The sequence below is a fragment of the Halyomorpha halys genome, unplaced genomic scaffold (assembly GCF_000696795.3).
Source record: "Halyomorpha halys isolate HHAL.00 unplaced genomic scaffold, Hhal_1.1 Scaffold34.1, whole genome shotgun sequence".
Taxonomy (NCBI): Eukaryota; Metazoa; Arthropoda; class Insecta; order Hemiptera; family Pentatomidae; genus Halyomorpha; species Halyomorpha halys.
Window position 1 is genome coordinate 1,601,172 of NW_027105031.1, and position 8,282 is coordinate 1,609,453.

Below are 8,282 nucleotides of genomic sequence, written 5' to 3' on the forward strand. Positions count from 1 at the left end.
CCATGTTTACAACATTGATGAGCACACTTAACCTTGTGCTTCAAAACACACTCCCAAGGATCAATGGATAGACATTGCATAATCAACTATAACATAACATACACGACGGCGTCGCACTACTGGTGCGTCATGACGTCCCATCCAGACTCATCAACGGATCCACACTTCACGACAACATACACACAGCCATCACAATACTAGTAAGATTAGAACACTCCTACAAAATCACTTGCGTCTACCGAAGCCCCAGTGCCAAACCGGACATAATCAAGACTTTTCTCAGTGACATCGAGAACGACAGACAACACATCATACTAGGTGACCTAAACGCCAAACACCACTCATGGAACTGCGCACAAGGCAATGCACTTGGAAACTACCTGACTAAAACAAAATACACAATAATACACCCTGATGCACACACCTACAGACAAACATCAAACCCCTCATACACATCTACACTTGACCTACTTCTCACGCAACAACCATACAGATTCACTAACTGCACTACACTAGAGTTTAGTGACAATGACCACCTACCAGTACTTTATCAGTTAGGCAAACACACAACACCAACCCCACCTACAGACATCAAATACAATTTTCGACAAGCCGACTGGAAACTCTACAAAACACACGTATGTAGACTCATGTCTCACCACAAGATATAAGTATGGCCATTGACATTCTACAACAAATCATACGAGACGCTGCAAACACATCAATACCCACATTCACATCCATGCCAATACACCTACGCACACCACCCCAACACATACTCACTCTCATAAAACAACGCAATAACATCAAAAACTGATGGTACAGGACTAAAGACCACATACTTACAGACCAATCATAAACAGTCTCACAAGACAAATAACTTCCCTTATTTCGCAGTGGAAAACGTCCCTATGGCATGAACAACTACGCCGCACACACTACGATCCCAAAAACTTCTGTAAACTAGTCCGAAGTCACAACACCACATCGAGATCGGCGAAACTCCACCGAGGCGACGAACTCCTCACTCCCGCAGATCAGGCAGACGTTCTATCTGACTGCTACCTGCAACCTTACAATGCGCGCACCGTCTCTGTATACCACCACCAACCCCATGCCGAAAACTTATAAAACACCATCTTCATAAGATATAAAGACCTGACTGCAACACTGAGGAAAACAAAGGGAAACAAATCCACACGAAATGACATCTCCTATGTCCTACTCAAACAGCTCCCCAGAAAAGCCCAAATGTTTCTCCTCAACATTTACAACTCCTGCTGTCGCCTCAGATACTTTCTAACGGAGTGGAAACATGCTATCATTCTTCCACCCCTTAAGCTAGTCCTCATACACATCTGCAAACACTGTGACACACATGATGTCATCCCTCCGGAACAAACCGGGTTCTCGCGTGGTGTAGGCTGCTACCACAATGTTGCCAAGCTACAAAGTGATCCAGTAAGCAACCTAAACAGGAACCTTGCCACAGCCATGATCTCACTAGATTGCACACAGACAGATGAAGAAGGATGGCATCAAGGTAAATCCAACAAAGCCGAATGCCATTATGATGTCCTTTCAGAAGGGCAAGAAGAGCAGGCTACCCCAGTGGCACATTGTGGATGGTGAGGGTCGGAAACCTTCCAACAGCATCCTCTACCTCGGTGTGACTCTTGATAGGCATCTCAGCTTCTCCAGTCACATCAGGGAGAGACTTAAGCTGGACTGACAGAAGTCATATAGGCTTCCAAAATTCCCTCCTTCAGCAAATAGTCAGAGGAACCACACTCCAGTGGGCCAGGAATAGAGTCATCAGTGAGGAGCTCCAACTCCTGTCGGTGCCGGAATTCATAGGCCCTAGGCAAATCAAATTCTTTGATGGGCAGAAAGCCTGTGCCAATCCACTATTCCGAGAGATCGTACTTCTACTGAGACCTGGAAGGTGGCAAAGCACTATCCCCTTGGTTGACGTCCTCGCCGAGGGAAGGACTTCTGGCTCTGCAGCCTGAAGTCATCCACACCATCAACACTACCAGCCGGAATGGTCCCTCTTCATTCTATATGAGTCCCCTGGCAAACATGCGATCAATGTACAAACCGCCTTCAGTAGACCCCTCTTAAAATGCCATCTGGCAGCACAAGATCTGTACATACGCTTGTATATATGTAATTTAGGATTAGGCTTATATGTATATTTGTATTTTTTTGCTAATAAATATATTTAGGAGGTAAGAAAAAAAAACAGGATGAGTGTCTCAGTAAGGTGTTTCCCTAAGTCCTTCAAGTACCCACAATAGAAAAAAGTAGTACTTAATTTGAATTATGTTTCTCCATCACATAATTAACTTACTAATTCATGTCCATTTCTGTTTTAGAGGGATCAGAAAAAAACAAAACAATTTTATAGCTGAGACCTATAACCTCGTCCCAAAGATGTCACTTGGACACCTTCAAGTACCAATGGTAGAGAAATGTGGATTTCATTTTGAATTATATTTGCCATACTTAATGTAAGTTATGTATTCATCTTCTTTGTTTTCCAATTTTATAAGGATTGGGTGTTATAAAAGAGAAAAAATTGCATTTTGCATTGTTATATTTATTCTTAAAGTCTTGAGAGTGTTTTTGCCAATTGAATCAGTTCATATACATTAAATTAAATAAACTAGAAGAGTACCTAGATGCTATATATTCTTTTATTCATCATTATCTTCTCCTCATATACATTATTCACAGTCAACTATCTTCTCATCAAATCTATTATTTAACATTACCTATTGTATAAAAAGTCAGTTGTACTGCAGTATATTTAGGAATATACCTAAAAATACAATTTTTACAGTATAATTACAAATTTATCTTTTTTACTGAGTCTCTTATATCCAAAACTAAAAAAAGTACCTATTAAAAGTGTCCAGTTATGTTTTTGTTTCTATACACTTGTATCAAAATTATATTTTTTTAGAGAATACTATATTTTTTTCAACAACTAGCACACATTTTCTCTAAAAAAATAATTAAATTTTCAGCCAGAACCAAACAAGAAGAATAGTTACTATCTTTGACAAGTAGATATTGAACTATTTCAGAAGTGTCGGAAATTCTTTTTATCGGAGAAAATAACTAAAATATTTATGAAAGGAATATGGTCCGGGTGCGGTCAAAAAAACTCAAATAGTAGAATATACTATTTTATTCTACTATTTGAGAAGTATAGTATTTGACTAGTATATTCTACTATTTGAGTTTTTTTGACCGCACCCGGACCATATTCCTTTCATCTTTACACACGGTCAATCAATAATCTTCCAGCAACTAAAATATTTGTTTTTTTTTATTCAGTACTCAATATCTTGTAAATTATCAAATTTTGAAAAAAAAATATTAGAGCCTCCTTTAAGGTAAAGTCAATCTGGAACCAAAAGAACTCTTTATGTTCACTATTTCCAAATATAACATTTTTCAAACACCAATATTTATTCCTCCAAAAAATGAGAAGCAACACTTTGTGAAAATATCACGAAAACTGATATTCTTAGAGAAATAATCAAAATGAACTATTTTATGGTGCATTTAATGACCTTCAAATTGAGCCCTCATAGAACTCTTTATGTTCAATAGTTTCCAAGAAACTGTTTTTTTAAAAACAAAAATTTTTGTCTAAACAATTGGATTATTAATGAATAATTATATTATTTGGTGATATAATCTTAAGTTTATTAATATTTTTCATGCATTATGCAACATACATTGAAAATGAGAAATATCTTGAGTAAAATTCAATATCTCTGGAAGTATTAGATATTTTGATTTCTATTATTGCTCAATTTTAAGCCCGTTAAATACAACAAAAATCACTTTAAAATTATCATCTCCATAAGAGTAGCTTTTCCCATGTTTCTTAGCTTTTGGCCAAAATAAAGTTATAAAATCTCGATTTCTTATTGTTGAGAAAAAATATTGGTGTTTAACTAGTAGTATCAAGTGAAAAATATTGAACATAAATAGTTCAATAAAGGCTCAATTTGATGTACGTTAAGGGCTCCATAAAGTATTTTATAATGATTATTTTCCTAAGAACAGTGGTTTTCTTGAAATCTTACATAAATTGGAAAAATGATAATTTCTCGTTAGTTGGAAAAAAATAGTAGTTTTGGAAAACTATATCTCTAGAATTAGTGAACAGACAGAACCATATTAGGGCTATAACATGGAAACTGCTTCTCCTACGAACATAATACTAAATGAACTATATTGAATGAAATGATCCAGGGGACTCAACTATTGGGGAAAATAGTGTTCCTTCAACGATACCCATAATGAGGTATAAAAAAGACAGCAATAACAGTAATCTTGGTTCATGTTCTAGCCCACTACAGAATCTCAAGCAATCAATTTGATCAATTGAGCTTTATTTGCCTTAGTTAAAACATCAGGAAGTTAGATCGAATACAGAGCCTTATAAAATAATTTTTATTTTCAATTCAGAAGATGATTGGGAGTGTGGTAAGTGGATAGAAATGAGTGGAGTAGTAATGAATAGAAATAGGAAACTTAATTTATTTTATTTGTGTGGACATTACTTCCTAAATTTCAGGTCTTTATCAGGCTTGACTGCATAAGAATGTTTCTAGACTCCTGAATATTCCAGACTCATATAAAATAATCCACACATAGTCAACCTTGAAGGCCTAAAATTTAGGCAGAAACAAGCTCCTACAAATAAAATAAGTTTCACTTATTTCTGGAAATTACTACTCCACTGACCATCCATATTATAAAATTTCTTTAATTTTTTTATGAGATAAAAATTACTATATTTTTCCGGTTCATTATGTCTTCATTAAATAAGTTCCTATTCATATTTATTAAATAACATAAGAGTTCTGTTTCACTGAAATTAAATTTATTTTCATCACAATTCATTTTAAATTGTGTTACCGTTTGTCATAGTTTTAGAGTGACTTTCATAATTTTGTATAAGTTCCCTTGCTTCCATTACCTCTGGTATCGTAATTAATAAAACTAAAATTCTTTTAAAATAATAATTCAACTCCTAAATATTACATAATTTTTTTCAGTGGAGAGAGTAATTTTAAAATAAGTATCTGAAATAAATACTATATAAATAAGGATAATAGAATTCTCAACAAGGAGTGACTAAAACCAAATTATAAATAAACAAATATATATTATTTACACCGAATCGATATAATTAGGCACCAAGCATATGTTTACAATAAATAAAATTATACACATTAGATAAGTCTCTACAACAATAATAACATTTAAATTGTGCTTTAAAGGATAAAATAGCTTTAACAACCTCATTCACTACAGTTTTATATTTGAATTTGGAATAGATTTATATTTGCTTAAATAACATAATATAACTAAAACTTTTTTGGAATAAATATAAAACATTTCTGTATTTAACATACCTAATAACAAAAGGAGTTAAATTAAATCGTGTAGCACAAAGACAAATATTTGGAGATAAACCTGGTAGCATACAACATCCATTGTTCTCATAAATATATGGTCGATAAATTACTTGGAAAGTATATTGTTTAAAAATGGATTCAGGCTTAAATAACTTTAGCAGTCCTATTGTCTAATGAAAAATACATTGTTTTAAGGCTTATTGGTCTTCTCAGGTTATTTAAGTCCCTAAGATGTCTGATTTTTTTTTTTTAATATTGTATATTATTCAATCATTCTGAAGTAATTTTCCTTACAAGAGAGAGAAATATCGATTGATATTCATGAGCATTTGATGTATTTGGTCAGTAAGGCAAATTTTTAAAACTACAAGATTACTTAAACAATTTTTTTTTTAATACCTTAAGATAAGAAAGAGCCTGTATATTTTGATGAGCAACCAGACCAGTACATTAAAATTTTTAAAACATCAATATAAGAAAGATTCATTCTCCTGAACAGAAGATATGATATGAAATACAAATTACAATTTATACTCACATATATACATTATATATATGTAATACATGGTAAAAAGGCTTCATTTGTAAACAAAATAAAGTGATATTTTTACAACATAACTGCATATAATAATGAATTGTATATGTTTTTAAACAATATGCTCCTTCTAGATTAGTAATTAAGCATTTAGAAAACGTTTTTTATTTTAATGTGCTGACCATTTGAATAAAAAAAAAAAAAAATGGAAAAAAATAATCAAGGATAACATTCACAAGGTCCATCTAATTCTTTGGTTCAAAAAAGTATATTTTTTACTAATAGTTCTTAGAATGTAACATTACTTAATTAGAAACTTTACATTAAAAAAAACTAGAAAACATACATAAATTGACTTTTTTTTTAAATGCAATTAGTGATTGTAACTAATGTTCAATTTCAAGTATAATACCAAGTACTATATATCTATACATCCAAAACAAATTTAATGTGTTTTACTCTAAGTACCAAGATGTCTAGTCAAACCAAAATTTGATGATTTAAGAAACAATATATTAGAATTTCTTAGCTAAATATTTATTTAACATACACTTCAGGCCCTAAGTTCAAGATAACTTTGATTTGTTTAAGCTTTTAAAACAGCACTTAAAATCTTTCAAAGAAAGAATTCTACAAGAAAAAAGATTATGACCACTTATTGTCCTATAATAGTACAATGAATTAAATTTTGAAGAAATTTTACCCTTAGGCCTAAACCATGTAGCCCAGCTCATGACTTGCATCTTCCTTGGTAGTTAATTAATGCTGCTAATCTTTCTCAGGGTCTGGGATCAATACTTAGGGAAGTTTGGAAAGAGATCTGTGAAGATTGACTGGATCTAACATTGTAACCTAGCAAGACAAGGACTCATAGCTATAGTCACCAGATATCCCATTTTTTCAAAGGACAATATTGTTTTTTGACTCCTTTGCCTACTGTACCCTTGAAAGATCCACTAACTAAATATAATATCAATTTGAAAAGATACTTTCAATAAATAAGTAATCCACTTCTTATTATTTCTGAATTTAATTCACAAAAAATGTCCATAATATATCTAACTGATGAGAAATTTTCTTTAAATCAAGTGCCAATAATGCAAGGTTGTTATGAAACCTTATAGTAAGATAGTAAGATCTATATTATGGAGACAAAAAAAGATTTTAATACAAAGAAAACTATGTTCCTATAAAAATATGTAATTTTTAAATTTTTTCTTGTATATACTTATAGTTTATAATTTAATTTATAAAAACCAAATGTTTCAAAAAATAATTTTACTTATACTGGTTAGACCAATCATGAAAAAAAAAAAAAAATAAATAACCCATGTAATTTTATATATTTTTTTTGTATAACTATTTAAAAATAAATTGTATATTTAACATTGAAATTTGTAACTTTAATCTTGTAGTTACTCAAAACCCAAATCCTTACTTTCTGAAACACAAGATTTATCAACTTTATACAAAAAGGTATTCAATGACCTCTGTTTTTAGCGTTTTTCAATAAATGTTCTTTTTTTTAATTTATTCATGTTATATGGTCATCATGCCTATAACACACCTCAAAACATTATCAAAGTTATCCTGAAACTAAACAATAAGATAGAACGCTCCAAACAAAAACATATTCGATCAAAAATTAAAAAATGAACAAAATGTTATGAAAATAAGACTAAGATTAACAAAATTAATATTTAACAAATTTTAATATATTATTAAATTAAAAAAAAAAAAAGTATGTTCGCTAACTAATTTTAAATTAAATTCTTACCAATCCAAAAAATCAAAACTTCCGACAGATAAAAAAATGAATAATCACATTATTTTCTAAAATTTAAAGGTCTTAAACTTTTGAAGTGTAGTGTACATGTTAAATTAATTTTAACATATCTTAAAGTAATATCACTCATCTTATAACTTTAAGCCGCAAGTAGATGGCATAATTTACAAATTGAATTATAAACTTACAAGACGTTAACAACAATAGAAGAGTATACTTAATCAAATTACCTAATTAATTACTGTAGAGACAGCAACAACCTTTTATCTTAACATTAATTATGATACATTAACATAACTTGACAGTAACAAAAATAAAACAGGTATAATCTCTTAATCAGCACTCATTAATATATTAATTTAAATTATAGGACTGTGTCAGACACAATTAAAATTCTTTAGCTGTAAAACATGAATGAATACAAACAATAATTTTTTTTCAAGTTTACTCACTATTGCTCCAAAGACTAACTTTTGTCTCATTACTTTCAAAGACATTAATCTAAATAAATTAA